The sequence below is a fragment of the Rhinoderma darwinii genome, chromosome 3 (genome assembly GCF_050947455.1).
Source record: "Rhinoderma darwinii isolate aRhiDar2 chromosome 3, aRhiDar2.hap1, whole genome shotgun sequence".
Taxonomy (NCBI): Eukaryota; Metazoa; Chordata; class Amphibia; order Anura; family Rhinodermatidae; genus Rhinoderma; species Rhinoderma darwinii.
In genome coordinates, this window is record NC_134689.1 from 176,122,965 (window position 1) to 176,141,008 (window position 18,044).

At 38.8% G+C, this 18,044-nt stretch overlaps 1 protein-coding gene across 2 annotated transcripts in view; it reads right to left on the reverse strand.

The window, feature by feature from the left end:
- The window catches only part of IMMP2L (inner mitochondrial membrane peptidase subunit 2), a 1,017,993-nt gene that overhangs the window by 118,483 nt on the left and 881,466 nt on the right, over positions 1-18,044 (reverse strand). The window lies entirely within an intron of this gene.

Sequence of the window (18,044 nt, forward strand, 5' to 3'; positions counted from 1 at the left end):
GTGTGTGTGGCGCTATCTACAGGGGCTGTGTGTGTGGCGCTATCTACAGGGGGATGTGTGTGGTGCTATCTACAGGGGGATGTGTGTGTGGTGCTATCTACACGGGGATGTGTGTGGAGCTACCTACAGAGGGATGTGTGTGGCGCTATCTACAGGGGACACTGTGTATGTGGTGCTTTACTTTACAGTGTTTGACACAATTATATTCAGGGGCACAGTGTTTGGTACTATTATATCTAGGGGCACAGTGTGTGGCACCATGATAGTTTTATCTTCGTTTATACGTGTGGAAATGTTGGAGAATTGAGGAGCCGAAGAAATCTGGCAAATTCTGCAGAAAGGGGTCATGACCGGGAGAAGTCGTCATGAACTCTGGACCGGATGGAGAAGAAAAGAAGAAGAAAAACTACTAGAATCTCAGAAGTCGTCACCTGAGAGTCACTAGATTCAGAGAGAATCTGTTGCCTCTCCTTACATGTTTATTATGGAAAATCCTTATATTTCACAAAAAGTCTTTGTGCAGTCCAGAACTGATAGACTAATGTGTGTTGCCATTCCCCTTGTCAAGAGGATGTGTCCCTGCACAGTGTGATACTGTCAGTATGTAGGGAAACAGCCCTGTGACAACGGGAATCGTAACACCCATTTGTTAATGCTTGCACAAATAGGTAGTGTTAACAATAGTTATGGCGATGCAGGGCGGCAGTGGAGAAGGAGGGCCTAAGTTTGGATAACAGCCCAGGGCCTATAGTCTACATAATCCGCCACTGCTTACATTAACTAGTAAAGCTAAGAATGGATTCAGAATTGTCTAAAAATACTGTACATAAGCAGACTAAATAAATTATTTGAACGCTTTCATAAAATTACAACTACAAGACTGAAATAAAACACTATTTTTCTTTACATAAAATACAAATGATTTACTTGATCTGCTCAGCTTGCTATTTGTGTTCAGGTATAGACATAAGTTATATACTCTCTTGTTCAAGAACAAAATGGCAATACACCCCAGGGAGGAAATCTTCAGCAGCTTATATCTGACCTTTCCAATACTTCTACAAAGGAAGTGAAAATAAAATTCATATAACCCTTCTCACTTCTTCCAACTTCTTGGATTGACTCATTATCACTACACCAGCCACATTATCTCCACGATGCTCAAGTAATTTTGTCATCTTTATAGCTCTGTTACATGTAGTTGTCGAAACACATAGCGACTGTATACTGTTTCCTAGAAATTATATTTCAACAGACAGGCTGTTATTAAGTCTTATGCACAGCTTTTATTTTTTGACTTTCAAAAAAAAAATGACAAAATCTCAACTGTTATATGGTGTATTATTAATAGTAAAGATGTCAACATAAATGTGCATTGAAAAGAACCTGTCACCTCTCCTGACATGTCTGTTTTAGAAAATAATTGTATTCCCCTTGAATACTGAATTTTGAAGCATGTATTCTTACATCTCTATGTTCTGTCATTCCTCTGTTATTCCTCCTATAAGTTTATGAATAAACTGACAGCTAGGTGTTACAAGTTGGGGTGTGTCCCTACACAGTGTGGCAATGTCCAATCAGCGCTGACATAATCAAACTGTGTAGGGACGGAATAATGCACAGTTCTAAGAAAAGATGTTCCAGAATTGTTATTTTATGGGGAATTTAAGCATTTATTAAAATAGACATGTCTGGAGAGGTGACGGGTCTTCTTTAAGTTCTTGTGCACTTTAAATACACTTCTGATACAAAAGTAAAAGCTTTGCCTCATCTGTCTATTAAAACAGCTTTCCTTTTGAGCAGAGAAGTAATTGCAGATGCTGGTTTCTGAAATGTGTAAATAAGAAGGTTTGTCTGCTTCACAAACATACCTCTCTGCATTTGAATCCCAAATCAGGGGATGTTTTAAGATTTGCACCAGTATGAACAGAAACATCTCCCAAACTGCATAGAAACATTCTGTTTTTAGGTAAGTCTGCAAAACTCCTATAACTTTGTGGTACTGTTCTTGTGGCAGTTCATCGAAAAACTGCAGGCCAGGGCTACACCTAGACATTTTGTAGCGCTACTGATTGAATTTACTTCTTGAGCTACATCTGAAGTATAAATAAGTACATTGAGTTGCATGCAACCTTGGCATGCAGCTATCACTCAATAGTTAAAATCAATTTGTAGTACTACAAAACTTCTAGGTGTAGCCCTGGCCTTAGGAGGTATGCACAAACATAGAGACGAGGTTTTGTGTACAGGCAGCTACTTCATTCAGCGCATATTGCTGCAGGAGACCAGATTTCGGGGGTATATTATTAAGACTGGCGTCAGTGTTAATAGTTAGAAAGGTTTAAATAAGATGCGACACATTTATTAAGACGCAAAAGTCTCTTAATAACTGTGTTGCATATTCTTGTCATGCCGGGCACAACAATTGTGGCACAATGACCCTGGCCATGAGCCATCAATTCCCCAACATCTCGTCGCTCTGCTACTATTATCTATTACCTATTATCGGCTCCCCCATTATTCCAGCACTGCTCGTACAAGATCCTGATGCCGAACAGCGTCAGGGCCTTACATACAATGCAATACTTCAACATCATCAGTCCTGTGTTCCATACAACGTCCGGAGTGCTGAGGTGAGTATTATTTTTTTTCATTTCATTTTTAAAAATGTATTAAACTATTTAATGGGGGGGGGGCGTAGTCTGATCGGGGGCGGGTGTAGTGTGATCGGGCAGGGCAAGATAGGGCTAGCTGTAGATTTCCACCATAGTTTACCCTAGTAATTAGCGTAAACTATATTACATTTGTTCAGCTAAAATGGCCTCGTCTCCTTTTCGCGAAGCATAAGTAATGAGGGCGGCGAAAATGGACAACTGGTGTAGAAAGGTTGATAATTTACCCCCTTAATGTTGGTAAAATAAAGACAGACTGACAATTTTGATTTAGACTATTAGTAGTTCATGCATGCAAAGGGACTTTTACAATTTGTGGAGGACATTTATGTCTACAATCTATTCACGATTGCGGCTATACTGCAAAACATAAGCTACAATAAAAAATATTTTCTATGTAAAGCTAACCACAGACATGAGACTTAAAATGACTGACAGAGTAATTAGTCCTTTGACTGTATCTTTGGTTGATGCCACCAGAAACATAGATTAAAAAAAATTGTCAGATTCAGCAGGTAACATAAAAAACAATCACATTTCATATTATGACAAATCAGCTGTTGAAACCATAATATTCACATTATGGCTAAAAAAATAAAATCCAACACAACAAACAAAAATTCTGATAGATTATCTGCTGTTTTGTAGAGGGTAGCAGCGGATTGAAGAGCGAGTGTCAAGTGACAACTCTATATCATATCTACAGGGGGACGTGTGTGTGGCGCTATCTACAGGGGGCAGTGTGTGACGCTATCTACAAGGGGATGTGTGTGACGCTATATACAGACAGCCGTGTGTGTGGTGCTATCTACAGGGGGCTGTGTGTGACGCTATCTAGAGGAGGCTGTGTGTGTGACGCTATCTACAGGAGGCTGTGTGTGTGACGCTATCTACAGGAGGCTGTGTGCATGACGCTATCTACAGGAGGCTGTGTGCATGACGCTATCTACAGGAGGCTGTGTGTGTGACGCTATCTACAGGGGGCTGATTACGGTATTCATCCAGTCAAAACTACGGAGCAGAGACAAAATGAAACCATTGGCACCGGATCCGTCACCATTGAAATCAATGGTGATGGAAGCAGAAACCTACGGTTTCAGTTTGTTTCAGTCAGGGCTCCGTTCCGATGGAATGCTCCGACGGAACAGAGCCCTGACGCAGATGTGAACGAAGCCTTATGCACATGAATAAAATTAAATGTTCTCCATTATAGTATACATTATTCATTGAAAAGTAAATACATAACATAGTTAGTGAATTATTAATGCATTTATTTAAGAAAAAAAGGTATCCAACAGAGTTACAGAGTCAACCAATTGTCCAAATGTAACGGATTCTAAGGTTAGCTGATTAAAACACATCTAGCATATCTCCAGACAGCCATGTTGAATCTATTCTTCACTATATATTAAACCATGAATGTGAAGAGACACCACAAAGTTTCAATACAGAAGATGTACAATAATAATGAATTTTACCAGACATGGCAGTCCCGCTAAAAACTGGTCAAATTGTGCAGGAAGTATTGCTGTGCAATATGGTAAATTTGACAGGTTTTCCATATTTTGATAAATTCATTGATATTCTACATCTAAATTTTTTCCATTGCAGCAATATTTTTTTCCTCTGCAGCAAGGTTTCTTTATCTTTCAGACAGTTTTGATACATGAGGCTTAATGAGTCTATATTACTATAAATGGACCGAGCAGGCCCATTGCAGCTTTTACATTTTTCCAGATGGCACTGATATGTTCTACATAAAATATATAGATTATATCACAATCAGACTTTGCTATTACTATATTATCCATCTTCTGCACTGCTTAATTTCCTCCATTTTATTTTACTAATACAAAAATGTCTTAGTGTATAAATATAACAGAAATAACATGGATTTGCTGAAGATATGTATAGAACAGCAACAAAATATTACATTTCTGTAGCATAGTTTGATTTTAAAAAGAAAAACTTTTGTTTTTGCACTAAAAATGTAGATTTTTCTAATTTTACACACAATGCTGAAATACTCTGGTTATAATACGGTGTCATAATTGAGTCTTATTGGAAGACAGATTTAATTGCAAGAACCAGAGGATAAAAATGATTAGTCTTGAAAACTGAAAATTATAGGCAAAGCAAACCATCCATCTGGAAACTTGAAATGTCCTAATTAGATTAGAATAAGATACCAGACCAACTTCGCTGACTCAATTGAAACAGACAGTTTTAATATTTGTGGAGACTTTTTGTTGGTGATAATTTGGCACATATAATATATTACTGCACAGCAACAGATGCTTAATCCAACCCTTAGCACATTGATTCTTTAACATGGAAAATCATATGTCCATTTCCTTCCTAACATGAACTGAATCACAATGAAAATAATTAGAAGACACTGTTTGCAGAGACATTTTTTTTAATCAAATGAGTTTTTCAGCACCACATCCTATGATGTATTGTCAATCTTGAGTGTATTTATACTAGTCCTTCTCAATGAATTAGAATATCATCAAAAAGTTAATTTATTTCAGTAATTCAATTCAAAAATGGAAAGACATATATTATATAGATTCATTACACACAGAGTGATCTATTTCCAGCATTTTTTCTTTTAATTTTTAACATTGATGATTATGGCGAACAGTTACTGAAAACCTAAAATTTAGTGTCTCAGAAAATGTGATTATTATATAAGCCCAAGTTCAAAAATGATTTTTAATACCGAAATGTTGGCCTACTGAAAAGTATGTACAGTATATGCACTCACTACTTGGTTGAGGCTCCTTTTGCATGAATTACTGCATCACTGCGGTGTGTCATGGAGGCGATCAGCCTGTGGCACTGCTGTGGTGTTATGGAAGCCCAGGTTGCTTTGATAGCGGCCTAAAGCTCATCTGCATTGTTGGGTCTGGTGTCTCTCATCTTCCTCTTGACAACACCCCACAGATACTCTATGGGGTTTAGGTCAGGCGAGTTTGCTGGCCAATCAAGCACAGTGATACTGTGGTTATTAAACCAGGTATGGGTACTTTTGGAAGTGTGGGCAGGTGCCAAGTCCTGCTGGAAAATGAAATCAGCATCTCCATAAAGCTTGTCAGTAGAGGGAAGCATGAAGTGCTCTAAAATGTCTTGGTAGACGGCTGTGTAGACTCTGGACTTGATATAACACAGTAGACCAACACCACCAGATGACATGGCTCCCCAAACCATGACTGACTGTGGAAACTTCACACTGGACCGCAAGCAACTTGGATTGATACATCTTTACTCTTCCTCCAGACTCTGGGACCTTGATTTCCAAATGCTATGCAAAATTTGCTTTCATCTGAAAACATGACTTTGGACCACTGAGCAACAGACCAGTCCTTTTTCTCCTTAGCCCAGCTAAGACGCTTCTGACGTTGTCTCAAGGAATGCGACAGTTGTAGCCCATGTCCTGGATACGTCTGTGTGTGGTGGCTCTTGAAGCACTGACTCCAGCCGCAGTCCACTCCTTGTGAATGTCCCTCAGATTCTTGAATGGCATTTTCTTGACAATCCTTTCAAGACTGCGCTTATCCGTTGCTTGTGCACCTTTTTCTACCACACTTTTTCCTTCCTCTCAACTTTCCATTAATATGCCTGGATACAGCACTCTGTGAACAGCCAGCTTCTTTAGCAATTTCCTTTTGTGGCTCACCCTCCTTGTGGAGGGTGTCAATGACTGTCTTCTGGACAACAGTCAAGTCATCAGTCTTCCCCATGATTGTGTAGCCTACTGAACAAGACTGTTGGACCATTTAAAGGCTTAGGAAATCTTTGCAGGTGTTTTGTGTGGATTAGCTGATTAGAGTCTGACCCCATGAGTCTACAAATCTTCAACTTTTACCCAATAATCAAATTTTCTGAGAGACTAAATTTTGGGTTTTCATTAACTGTTAGCCATAATCATCAACATTAAAAGAAAAAAAATGCTGGAAATAGATCACATGGTGTGTAATGAATCTATGTAATATATGATTTTCACTTTTTGAATTGAATTACTGAAATAAATAAACGTTTTGATGATATTCTAATTCATTGAGGACTAGTATATCCATCCACTGTAACATCCAGTGTATTATTGGACATAGATGGAGTGAACTTATTTTATGCATCATTCATATCATTTTGGATTTCTGATTTTTCAAACACAATGGAGGGATTTTATTATCAGGTTTACGCCAAATTCACAAATTTTGGGGCATGCTTGCTATACGCAAACTTTATTTTTACTTTATTTACTTTTATGTCGTGTGTAGCAGGAGGATAGTAGAATTGACTTTCTGGCACACTTACGTCAAGACATGAGCCTCTTAATAAACTATGCACATTTTACGCCAACATTCTTGAGATTAATACTGGCGCAATAAATTTCCTCCAATGTATGTGACTGGAGAAAAAAAGCAATCTTTCATCACTCTTTCTTTCCATGTAGCCATGTTGTTCCATTTGTTTAAATCTTGTACTACCTTTAGCTTACTGAATGTAACAGTTTAGAACCTGAGGGACATTGGACCATGTACTTATAATGTTTTTGCAAATAATTTTCGGAGAGTTTCCAGCTGTTTTTGATTTGTTAGTTCGGACCTGCCTGCAAAAAAGAACCCCACTTTTCTGTATATTAATGTTAGTTCTTAAAACCAACTCACATATTTTTAAGCAACACTCCACTTTTGCATTAGGCACAAGAGGACTGTGCATATAGGTGGTAAAACTGAGACCCTGGTCCTCAGGGTCAGGCCAGAATTATATAACATACAGTGGGAGTTGGTACAGTAGCCCATTCAATATTTTAATATTTATATACAGTATATATGGTGGAGTCTAGTAGGAACCAGAAACAGTATGCTCGTCATCTGGACAAGGATAGTTAGATATTAAGTTACTGCTTCTAATTGATCATAAAGGGTAGTTTGTTTTAGGAGGAAGGATGTGTCATAGTTGAGTATAAAGTAGAGATAATAGTCAGGGTATGAGGAACCCACAATGAAGCAGTCATATTGGTGATAATAACACAGTTAGGCAATTTGTGCTGCCTTATAACATCTTAGAAGTTGAGGGACCAAGAGACCACATACTGTTTTATGGTAAAACATCACATTAAAAAAATTTCAAGGTGTTTTCAAGACAAAATAAATCTAAAAATGCCATTATGGAAGTCATTGAGGTCAGATGACCTGACTGGGAGAGAGAGAAATCTTAAAAAGTGAAAAAGATATATCGGATATAAGTTGTCATCTTTACTGCATTCATATGTCATCCATAAAGGGGAGGAATGTTATCCCATTCTATTAAGTCTTGAAGAGATTTAAAGAGTGAAGGGCAGTTTTTAGTGTACAGGGTATCTAAGGATGGAGTAAGTTTGTTCTCATGATATGACATATAGTGGGGTAAGCGAGCTTGAAACCTAAAGTTCCGTTGGATTAAGAGTATGTGTGGGTTAGGGGACATTACAATATAGAATTCAATTTTTTTCCAGGTTCACCTTCAAATCAGACACGAATGAGTCAAGGAGAGAAAATAAATAGGGTAGAAAATATTTGGGTTGAACTTGATAAGATAAGCTAAGGGCTCCCAAGCCAAGGCAGAGAGAGCTGGGGATATGGGGGGACCCTGCCTTGTGCCATGTCTAATAATAGGAGGGTGGTTTGGTTTTAGGAAGGGAGTTTAAGCAGGGATGGGAGACGACAGCTTATCTCCGATTGTTAAAATGACAGCCGATTTGCAAAACCGTTGAGAAAATGGAACCTGTTTAGGTCTTCCCTGTACTCAATTGTATCCACGTCCTTAGGACACAATTGAACAGCCCTAACTGTTACTAGCGTGAGCAAGAAATCAATAAATACTCTGCCCCACCAATTGGCGCTTTGTCTGTGATGTAGGTAGTGTGATGACGTCTGTGAAGATGCCAGGCCTGCACTGCTGAATAACAGTGTGGGAACGGGACAGGTGAGTATGTAGTGATTTTTTTTTTTAAGGAAACCGTGTGTGTCACTTTCTACACTGGCCACAGTGTGTGGCACTTTCTACAGGGGGCATTGTGTGTGCCACTTTCTACAGGGTGCAGTGCGTGTGGCACTTTCTACAGGTGGCACAGTGTGTGCGGCTGGTTCTACAGTGTGCAGAGTGTTTCTACAGGTGGCACCGTGTGTGGCATTTTTTTTACAGGGGCACAGTGTGTGTGTGAGTGTGTGCGGCACATTCTACAGGGAGCACTGTGTGTGGGACTTTAACAGGGGCAATTTGTGTGTGGTGCTTTCTACAGGGGGCACAGTGTGTGTGGCACTTTCTACAGGAGGAACAGTGTCTGACACAATTGTTTTCGGAGCACACTCTATGGAACTATTGTATTTAGGGGCACAGTACGTGGCAGTATGAGGAAATTGTCTTAGTATAGGGATTGCAAATGTGCACCAAACTCTTCAGAGGCATGGTGTAGCTGGAAGAAGTCATTATAGATGTCTGTACCTTATGGATGAAAAAAAGGAGAGAGAACTACTCCAGTCAGAAAAGACGTCACCTGTGAGTCACTGGATGTCATTTTTAAATTTCTACCTCTGACTGCATTGTATCAGTATTGTTGATTTTGTCAAACATCAACTCCCAGCATAACCTAACCACTGTTCAGGTCATACTGGAAGCTGCAGTTTTACATGCTACAAAATTATATAGCAGGAGTTAACATGACTTTACATATACTCCCTGTACTGGGCTTTGTTCTGGTGCTGTATGTATGTATATATATATATATATATATATATATATATATATATATATATATTACCGTTCAAAAGTTTGTGGTCACCCAGACAATTTTGTGTTTTCCATGAAAACTCACACTTATATTTATCAAATGAGTTGCAAAATGACTAGAAAATATAGTCAAGATATTGACAAGGTTAGAAATAATGATTTTTATTTGAAATAATAATTTTCTCCCTCAAATTTTGCTTTCGTCAAAGAATGCTCCATTTTCAGCAATTACAGCATTGCAGACCTATGGCATTCTAGCTGTTAATTTGCTGAGGTAATCGGGAGAAATTTCACCCCATGCTTCCAGAAGGCCCTCCCACAGATTGGATTGGCTTGATGGGCACTTCTTGCGTACCATACGGTCAAGCTGCTCCGACAACAGCTCTATGGTGTTGAGATCTGGTGACTGCGCTGGCCACTCCATTACAGATAGAATACCAGCTGCCTGCTTCTTCCCTAAATAGTTCTTGCATAATTTGGAGGTGTGCTTTGGGTCATTGTCCTGTTGTAGGATGAAATTGGCTCCAATCAAGCGCTGTCCAGAGGGTATGGCATGGCGTTGCAAAATAGAGTGATAGCCTTCCTTATTCAAAATCCCTTTTACCTTGTACAAATCTCCCACTTTACCAGCACCAAAGCAACCCCAGACCATCACATTACCTCCACCATGCTTGACAGATGGCGTCAGGCACTCTTCCAGCATCTTTTCAGTTGTTCTGCGTCTCACAAATGTTCTTCTGTATGATCCAAACACCTTAAACTTCGATTCATCTGTCCATAACACTTTTTTCCAATCTTCCTCTGTCCAATGTCTGTGTGCTTTTGCCCATATTAATCTTTTCCTTTTATTAGCCAGTCTCAGATATGGCTTTTTCTTTGCCACTCTGCCCTGAAGGCCAGCATCCCGGAGTCACCTCTTCACTGTAGACGTTGACACTGGCGTTTTGCGGGTACTATTTAATGAAGCTGCCAGTTGAGGACCTGTGAGGCGTCTATTTCTCAAACTAGAGACTCTAATGTACTTGTCTTGTTGCTCAGTTGTGCAGCGGTACCTCCCACTTCTCTTTCTACTCTGGTTAGAGCCTGTGTGTGCTGTCCTCTGAAGGGAGTAGTACACACCGTTGTAGGAAATGTTCAGTTTCTTGGCAATTTCTTGCATGGAATAGCCTTCATTTCTAAGAACAAGAATAGACTGTCGAGTTTCACATGAAAGCTCTCTTTTTCTAGCCATTTTGAGAGTTTAATCGAACCCACAAATGTAATGCTCCAGATTCCCAACTAGCTCAAAGGAAGGTCAGTTTTATAGCTCCTCTAAACAGCAAAACTGTTTACGGCGATACTAACATAATTGCACAAGGGTTTTCAAGTGTTTTCTAATCATCCATTAGCCTTCTAACACAGTTAGCAAATACAATGTACCATTAGAACACTGGAGTGATGGTTGCTGGAAATGGGCCTCTATACACCTATGTAGATATTGCATTAAAAACCAGACGTTTGCAGCTAGAATAGTCATTTAGCACATTAACAATGTATAGAGTGTATTTCTGATTAATTTAATGTTATCTTCATTGAAAAAAACTGTGCTTTTCTTTCAAAAATAAGGAAATTTCTAAATGACACTAAACTTTTGAACGGTAGTGTATACATACATACACACAGTACCAAGCTCAGTACATACATACAGTACCAAAGCAAAGCGTATAACATAAATTCAGTATTAGAACCAAGATCAGTATATAAATAAAGTACCAGAACCAAGCTCAGTGTATACTAATACTGCATATGTAAATTATACCTTTGTATGTGAAGGTCGTTGTAAAGCCAGGAGGTTTGCCATGGTGTGCTGTGTATACCGCACTGCTCTCCACTCAGTTCACAGCCTAACTACATGGGCTGCACAAGCCTATAGTATTGAAACTGCAAATATAGGTCTATATGTAATTAGTACGTTTAATATAACATGTGTACAGCATTCTGGACTGGGAGTTACACAAGTTTGGAAATTTTATATTATATTACGGATACATACACGATTAATACACAGTGTATTTGAAATATTGTAACTACTTTGTTTGATTATTAGATTAGGAATAATTTTCTATAGAGCACTACACGGCGCGCTACACCGCAAAAACCTTTGTCAGTCAAGTAGGGAACCTGTTGCTTAAAATTTGAATCCCACCCCTGAGAGGATGGCTGAAGGTGAAGAATAAAGATTATGTATAGCTAACATAAAGCATCTATCACCCCCTACTTTACCTTGGGCAGCGAAGAGGTATGACCAATCTACACTTTACAATCAAATGCTTTTTCCATGCCAATCACTAAGACCGTCATTAGCATCCTATACAGATTAGCATAATGAATAATTTTGAAGACTTTCCTTATGTTGACAGGTTCCTGTCAACAAGGGACAAAACCCACCTGGTCTTTGTGGAGTCAGGAAGATAGTTACGTTTTGACGCTAGGATGGCTGTCAGTAATTTATTGTCTTTGTTGAGTAATAAAACAGACCTGTAGTTCTTAGCTGAAGTATGATCCTTACATGTATTGGGTAGGACTCTAATTTAGACTCGTAGAAAAGCATCAGGGAGCTTATTTCCATTCAAAATGGAACTGAATAAAACAGGCGTAAGTAGCGATGGGGAGAATTTCTTATAACAGAGGCCTCTCTATTGTAGCTTCAGCTTTTTGAATACATGCAATGCATTCGGAAAGTCTTCAGACCCTTTCGATTTTGTCACATGTTGAGGCCTTGTCCTAAAATAAAATTTACGTTTTTGCCCATCATTCTGCACTCAATACCCCAAAATTACAAAGTGAAAACAGAATGTCAGTAAGCTTTGCTAATTTATTGAAAAGGAAAAATTTTAATATTGCATTGACATAAGTATTCAGACCCTTTACTCAGTACTTAGTTGAAGAACCTTTGACAGCGATAACAGACTCCAGCCTTCTTGGGTATGATACCACAAGGTTTGCACACCTGGATTTGGGGTTGTTCTGCCATTCTTTTCTGCAGATCCTCCCAAGCTCTGTCAGATTGGATGGGGACCGTCGGTGGACAGCCATTTTTAGGTCTCTCTACAGATGTTCAATTGGGTTCAAGTCAGGACTCTGGCTGGGCCACTCAAGGACATTGACAGAGTTGTCCCTAAGCCACTCCATTGTTGTCTTGGCTTCGTGCTTAGGCTCATTGTCTTGTTGAAAGGTGAACCTTCAGCCCAGTCTGAGGCCCAGAGCACTCTGAATCAGGATTTCATTAAGAATATATCTATACTTTTCTCCATTCATCTTTTCCTCAACCCTGATCAGTCTCCCTGACCCAGCCGCTAAAAACACCCCCACAGCATGATGCTGCCACCACCATGCTTCACTGTAGGGATGGTATTGGGCAGGTGATGAGCAGCGCTTGGTTTCCTCCAGACATGACGCTTAAAATTGAGGTCAAAAAGTTCAATCTTGGTTTCCTCAAACAGCAGCATCTTTTTTTCTCACAGTCGGAGAGTCCTTTAGGTGCTTTTTTGCAAACTCCAGGTGGGTTTTCATGTGTCTTTTACTGAGGAGAGACTTCCTTCTGGACATTCTGCCATAAAGCCCAGATTGGAGGAGTGCTGCAGTGATGGTTGACCTTCTGGAGGTTTCTCTCATCTGCACACAGGAACTTTGAAGCTCAGCCAGAGTGACCATTAGGTTCTTGGTCACTTCTCTTACCAAGGCCCTTCTCCTTCGATTACTTAGTTTGGTGGGGGCAGCGAGCTCTAGGAAGAGTCCTAGTTGTTCCAAGCTTCTTCCATTTAAGAATTATGGAGGCCACTGTGCTCTTGGGAATTTTCCGTGCAGCAGACATTTTTTTGTACTGTATCTGAGCGCTACAGGCAGTACATTCCTCTTCATGGTTTGGTTTTTGCTCTGATATGCATTGTCAGCTGTGAGACCGTTTTTCTCTCCAATTCATGTCCAATCAAATAAATTTACAGATGTGGCCATCTTTACCTTGACTTTTAATGCATTAAATAAACAGTGGCGAGATCTTTTATCTTGACTTTTTCAATGGCTTTTTTTGTGTGATATCACGCTAAGACAAGTTAAAGATGGCTACATCTGTACTATAGGTGGACTCAAATCAAGGTGTAGAAAACTGTCAAAGATTATCTAGAGAAATTGGAGGCCCCATAACTACATTTTAAGTGTCATAGCAAAGGGTCTGTATACTTATGTCCATGCAAAATATGAGTTTTTTATTTTTAACAAATTTGCAACAATTTTAAAAATTCTGTTTTCACTTTGTCATTATGGGGTATTGAGTGCAGAATAATAGGGAAAAACATGATTTTTTTTATTTTAGCACAAGGCCTCAACATAACAAAATGTGAAAAATATGAAAGGATCTGAAAACTTTCCAAATGCACTGTAACTGAGCCTCAGGTCTAAAATAGACGCACTAAGTCTCCCGGAGTTTGAAAGAGTGAAAGATGGAAAATAAACTAATTATAGTCTATACTGGCTCTTTGGGATTCTGTATTAAGAGGCTTGAAGGATCATTATTTTATCAATGTAGATGGAGCTAGGTTGATGAACGGCTGTGCAGAGTTAGCCATTCCAGGTAATGAAGCAGCGTCCCATGTTGCAAAAAGGTTTTGAACGTGGATCTTTACATAATGGAGGTCACGGATGCACGGAGAAGTCATCTCATGGGGGTCCAAGTGCGTGATGGTCGGGGAGGAAGAGGCGGCAGTGAATAGATTTTATCCATAAGGATGCGCTCATGTTTCAATATGAGTTTACCATCATCTATAATCTTCACCATGTTGGTTCTACTGTTGAGCTAAAATTGCAACATGAATGGGGAGCTCCATTTGTAGCATATATTGGCTCTCTGTAGGGCCATAATAAGAGGCCTGAATGATCATCGTTTCATCAATGTGGACAGCGCTAGGTTAATGAACAGATGAACAGAGTTAGTCATTCCTGGTAGTGGAGCAGCGTCCCATGCAGCAAAAAAGATTTGTTCGTGGACCTCTGCATAATGTAGTTTAAGTACAACGTCTCATGATAGATCAGGATTAGCCGGTCTGGTTAGACTTCTGTGGAACCAGCCAATGTGGAGAAGCATTTCATTCATCTGAGGCAGGTAGTAGAGCTAAGAACAGGTTGAGTGTTGCCACTTTCAAGTTGGTAATGGTGTCAGGCATTCCTCTTATACAAATGTTCACCCTTCTGCCGTTCCAAATCTTTGCATTTATCTTCTAATTGTTCGATACTGGATTGACAGTGATTCACCTTAGCTCTTTCTGCCTCAATAGAGTCTCTGAGCTCATCTGTCTTGTGCTCCAAATCTGCTGTGCGTTGACCAATCTCCTGGATGACTTTCTATACATCAATAACTGCTGCAGCTATCTCAGAGCGAAAAAATGTTTGAATATGCTGGACCATCGCTGAGTCTGCAATAGACCAGCCCATGCCCTCAGCAGCAATATCTGGAGGCTTCCTATGCCATGCTGCTATCCTCTGTGGGTTGAATCGGTTAGGTTAAGGAAGCACCATTACAGGGGATGCTTCGGGCAGTGAGACCTGTAAGTTAAAGAAAAGCTTCATTGGATGACCCCTAGACCTCCAAATCTGCCCCTTTGGAAACAGTCATCACCATTATCCCCTTTGAAAATATTTTGTACAGGGATCAAAATTGTATTACAAAATTTCATAAGGTATAGGATTGTGTCTCCCCACTAACGCTCTTTTCAACTCTACCTAAATCACTATTTACTGTTTATTTTCCTTTAATATTGTTTCTGATTCTGGGTCTAACTTTCCTTTGTGCTGTTATCTTTATTTTATCTGTTCAATAAAATGGGTTTAAAAATAGTGAGGTTAAGAGCAGATATGCAGCACAGGAGATGGCAGACACATCCGCCTGAGCTCAGTGCCCACCACTTACTAGCACCAGCTAAAAGAGATGCACAATGCACAGCACTGCAGCCTGAGTGATTCACTGACTTGCAGAGAGGACCTGAAGAGTGGGAAGCCCAGCAAAGCTTCGGTCAGAGTCATGCTTCCGGAAGATTTTCTAGCTAAGTATAACGTTTCTCTAATTAAAGTTTGTCATTTTGTTTTTCATGATTTTCAAGGATTGGTACAGTAGGACACATTAAAGATTATTGATGCAAGACCTATACCAATGGATAGATAGACCATGGGCATTCAGGAAGAACTTTTTTTGATAACAAAAATTTTATTCTATGAAACTGTTGCATGTGGTGGCAATTTGTCTTCGATTCAACCACGTTTCAATTTTCTCTGCAACCAAAACACATCTGGCAATTCTAAGTCGGAATAAGTGGTACAACTAATTATCTGGCCCTTTTTTGTTTGTTGAAAACGCAACAGCCAGACGTTTGCTGATGAATAGGAGAATATGAACTGAGTTTCTATAAATGAACCTCATCGTACATAATCATATACAAGAAATAATGTTAAACAACGTATTTCAGCTTTTTTTTCAGTTGCTTCGTGTAATTTGCAAAGTTTCAACTAGTTTACACATCAATAATGGTTGTATCAAGACGGAAACAGCAAGTAGCTTGAATACCTGGCTAACAAGTATATTGTATTTGATATCCGCTACTGCTTTTTATCTTATAATGTAGCTTTGTAACATTTTGTTCATTTTGAACATAAACCTTTTCTATTTAGCTTGCTATTATGTATGCTACTTGCAATGTATTGTAGTTCTGAAAAATGAATACATGCATATTTAGAAATCTCTCATTATGCTTTTCTAAATCCCACTGGGCTGTGAAAGAAATGCAGTGGTGACAGCATAAATCCTTTTTATGCAACTATTTTAACAAAAAATTCCTCTGGGAAACATAACACTACTTTTTCAGTGCCACTGAACAATGACTATTACAGTATTATAAAGTGTTTATGAATTAGTGTCATTTTTATCGAATTCATAGAGTGTGCACTTTATGGCTGTAGTTTTATTGCAGGTTAAGAAATAATTGAAATAGTTTACAACAGAGGACAAATGCCGTCCCTTTTAAAATCAGGAAGTGCCGTTATAACGTGTCATAAATGACAATAGTTTATGTTCCATAAAATAAAAAGAACATTTCTTAAAGTTTATAGAAAAAGGTTTTAAAAATGATCTAGATTTCTGAAGGTTAATGTTAGCAACAAAGTCACACATACCATAATAAACTGCTGTCACTATCCAGTATAATGCGAGTGACAGATCTGCTTCAATTCAGCACTCTGCTCAGAGCTGTCAGCAGTGTCTATCTGCCTCCCACCATGTCTCTGAGATTGAAATTCCCTAAGGGAAACAATTCCCTCCTGCATTGTTTATTTTATGTCTTGTTCCATTATCCCAAAAATAGATCCCTTATCCATTCTTATTTGAAACTGAATTTAAACTTCATATTAAGAGCTACTTTTAATTTTCAATTTTTAATACTGTGTGCAACTCAAAATAAAATGTTGACATTATATGACCCTTAAAATATGGCAGTTAAAAAAATTCACACCATTTAATGTACATTCTGACATATTATATTCCTTTATAGTAATAAAAAATGACAGGAAAATATATTGGTTTCATTTATTATAGCTATGGATCTATCAACAATTTATATTGGTTTTAAGTTTCACTATAACTATATACATAATGAAACTGTCAGATTAAAGCCTAATGCACACCACAGAGCCCTGTGCATGGAGGCTGAACTGCAGCACACACGGGCCCTGCGGCTGTGTGCCATAGAGCCACAGGCCCGCCGTGGGCCTGTTGTATGGTGCTCTGTGCAGTGCTGTGTTAAGAAATTATAATAGATTTGCAATACAGTACCCGATGGAACATGCCATTATTGTTTTTCTGCCAGATGTAAATGAAATACAACAGAAAAACCTCTGTGTACCTCTATACGAGGCATAAAGACAAACGGTATTATGGGCGCTCTTGTTAAAACCCGTAATATCACATATATTTTAGTAGTAAAAATAAAAGCCAAGATTAGCATTTGAAATGTATTCCAAAGAAATGAACGATTTTTTTATGCAAAAAAAGAATACTAAAAAAATGATATTGCATATCGATAAGTTAAGCAACAACAAAAGAGCCGCCTAATAACTAGTACATGAATTGATGCCCAGTAGTATAGGGTCTTATTAAGGCAGTACCCCTGAGCAGTCCTAACATTGTAAGTTGCAGCAAGGTGTATTCTTAATTGCAGACAACACACTAATTTCTTATCCCTTCTCAAAAGCAGGAGTAAGCATAAACAATCTCAGTTTTTTGCACAGTGATGCAGTTTGCTGAACAATATACGAGACACTAGGACACCATTATAAAATGGGCTGTATTAGTTTATTAAATTACACATGTATGAGGCAGGAACAGATCTAATTTGTTTCTTTGTAATGAGAAGTAATAAATATTAGCTGGTGCTAAATTACCTTAACATGGCACAATTTGAAAATCAGAGTCTCCCTATGGAATGCCCATGGAGCAATAAAGATAAATTCTAATTAAAATAGTGACTTTTTGGGCTTTCTGTGGAATATGTTGGCGCTATATGTAACAGAAAAAAA